We start from the raw sequence: 219 nt of genomic DNA on the forward strand, positions 1-219 counted from the left end.
GTTGATTGTAATTGTAATTATGTATGGCTGTATCTATTCACCGATAACATAAAATAAATGTGCAGGATCACCTATGGTTCTATGGTCACATCTCAGTACATTTTGGTGAGTGGCACGACCATTTATCGTCCAGCCTACAAAAGAGACATTGCGTTGTCCCTGTGGAATGAACAAACTGTTGGCCATTTTTATTGGGCATGTGACTGTTTACCATCTGTA

Source organism: Etheostoma spectabile, chromosome 3 (assembly GCF_008692095.1).
Source record: "Etheostoma spectabile isolate EspeVRDwgs_2016 chromosome 3, UIUC_Espe_1.0, whole genome shotgun sequence".
In the NCBI taxonomy this organism is placed as follows: domain Eukaryota; kingdom Metazoa; phylum Chordata; class Actinopteri; order Perciformes; family Percidae; genus Etheostoma; species Etheostoma spectabile.